Source organism: Salvelinus alpinus, chromosome 21, assembly GCF_045679555.1.
Source record: "Salvelinus alpinus chromosome 21, SLU_Salpinus.1, whole genome shotgun sequence".
Taxonomy (NCBI): Eukaryota; Metazoa; Chordata; class Actinopteri; order Salmoniformes; family Salmonidae; genus Salvelinus; species Salvelinus alpinus.
In genome coordinates, this window is record NC_092106.1 from 45,017,695 (window position 1) to 45,020,194 (window position 2,500).

The window sequence follows — 2,500 nt, forward strand, 5'->3', positions numbered from 1 at the left end:
TGAGATGTCCACCCTGAGATGTCCACCCTTGAGATGTCCACCCTGAGATGTCCACCCTTGAGATGTCCACCCTGAGATGTCCACCCCTGAGATGTCCACCCCTGAGATGTCCACCCCTGAGATGTCCACCCCTGAGATGTCCACCCTTGAGATGTCCACCCTGAGATGTCCACCCTTGAGATGTCCACCCTTGAGATGTCCACCCTTGAGATGTCCACCCCTGAGATGTCCACCCTGAGATGTCCACCCTGAGATGTCCACCCCTGAGATGTCCACCCTTGAGATGTCCACCCTTGAGATGTCCACCCCTGAGATGTCCACCCTGAGATGTCCACCCTTGAGATGTCCACCCTGAGATGTCCACCCTTGAGATGTCCACCCTGAGATGTCCACCCTGAGATGTCCACCCCTGAGATGTCCACCCTTGAGATGTCCACCCTTGAGATGTCCACCCTTGAGATGTCCACCCCTGAGATGTCCACCCCTGAGATGTCCACCCTTGAGATGTCCACCCTGAGATGTCCACCCTTGAGATGTCCACCCTGAGATGTCCACCCTTGAGATGTCCACCCTGAGATGTCCACCCTGAGATGTCCACCCTTGAGATGTCCACCCCTGAGATGTCCACCCCTGAGATGTCCACCCTTGAGATGTCCACCCTTGAGATGTCCACCCTGAGATGTCCACCCTTGAGATGTCCACCCTTGAGATGTCCACTCTGAGATGTCCACCCTTGAGATGTCCACCCTTGAGATGTCCACCCTTGAGATGTCCACCCCTGAGATGTCCACTCTGAGATGTCCACTCTGAGATGTCCACCCTTGAGATGTCCACCCTTGAGATGTCCACCCTTGAGATGTCCACCCCTGAGATGTCCACTCTGAGATGTCCACTCTGAGATGTCCACCCCTGAGATGTCCACCCTTGAGATGTCCACCCTTGAGATGTCCACCCTTGAGATGTCCACCCTGAGATGTCCACCCTGAGATGTCCACCCTTGAGATGTCCACTCTGAGATGTCCACCCTGAGATGTCCACCCTTGAGATGTCCACCCTGAGATGTCCACCCCTGAGATGTCCACCCCTGAGATGTCCACCCTTGAGATGTCCACCCTGAGATGTCCACCCTGAGATGTCCACCCTTGAGATGTCCACTCTGAGATGTCCACCCTGAGATGTCCACCCTTGAGACGTCCACCCTTGAGATGTCCACCCTTGAGATGTCCACCCCTGAGATGTCCACCCCTGAGATGTCCACCCTTGAGATGTCCACCCTGAGATGTCCACCCTTGAGATGTCCACCCTGAGATGTCCACCCTTGAGATGTCCACCCTGAGATGTCCACCCTGAGATGTCCACCCTTGAGATGTCCACCCTTGAGATGTCCACCCTGAGATGTCCACCCTTGAGATGTCCACCCTTGAGATGTCCACTCTGAGATGTCCACCCTTGAGATGTCCACCCTTGAGATGTCCACCCTTGAGATGTCCACCCCTGAGATGTCCACTCTGAGATGTCCACTCTGAGATGTCCACCCTGAGATGTCCACCCTTGAGATGTCCACCCCTGAGATGTCCACCCCTGAGATGTCCACTCTGAGATGTCCACCCCTGAGATGTCCACTCTGAGATGTCCACCCCTGAGATGTCCACTCTGAGATGTCCACCCTTGAGATGTCCACCCCTGAGATGTCCACTCTGAGATGTCCACCCTTGAGATGTCCACCCCTGAGATGTCCACCCCTGAGATGTCCACTCTGAGATGTCCACCCCTGAGATGTCCACTCTGAGATGTCCACCCTTGAGATGTCCACCCCTGAGATGTCCACCCCTGAGATGTCCACTCTGAGATGTCCACTCTGAGATGTCCACCCCTGAGATGTCCACTCTGAGATGTCCACCCTTGAGATGTCCACCCTTGAGATGTCCACTCTGAGATGTCCACCCCTGAGATGTCCACCCCTGAGATGTCCACCCTTGAGATGTCCACTCTGAGATGTCCACCCCTGAGATGTCCACCCCTGAGATGTCCACTCTGAGATGTCCACCCCTGAGATGTCCACCCCTGAGATGTCCACCCTTGAGATGTCCACTCTGAGATGTCCACCCTTGAGATGTCCACCCTTGAGATGTCCACTCTGAGATGTCCACCCTTGAGATGTCCACCCTTGAGATGTCCACTCTGAGATGTCCACCCCTGAGATGTCCACCCCTGAGATGTCCACCCTTGAGATGTCCACTCTGAGATGTCCACCCTTGAGATGTCCACCCTTGAGATGTCCACTCTGAGATGTCCACCCCTGAGATGTCCACCCCTGAGATGTCCACCCCTGAGATGTCCACTCTGAGATGTCCACCCTTGAGATGTCCACCCCTGAGATGTCCACTCTGAGATGTCCACCCCTGAGATGTCCACCCCTGAGATGTCCACCCCTGAGATGTCCACTCTGAGATGTCCACCCCTGAGATGTCCACCCCTGAGACCGGTGTTAAAACAGCAG

General features: G+C 55.3%; 1 protein-coding gene across 1 annotated transcript in view; it reads right to left on the reverse strand.

The window, feature by feature from the left end:
* LOC139548349 (voltage-gated potassium channel subunit beta-1-like) overlaps positions 1 to 2,500 on the reverse strand; it is a 261,322-nt gene that overhangs the window by 258,054 nt on the left and 768 nt on the right. The gene's annotated exons all lie outside the window — the stretch shown is intronic.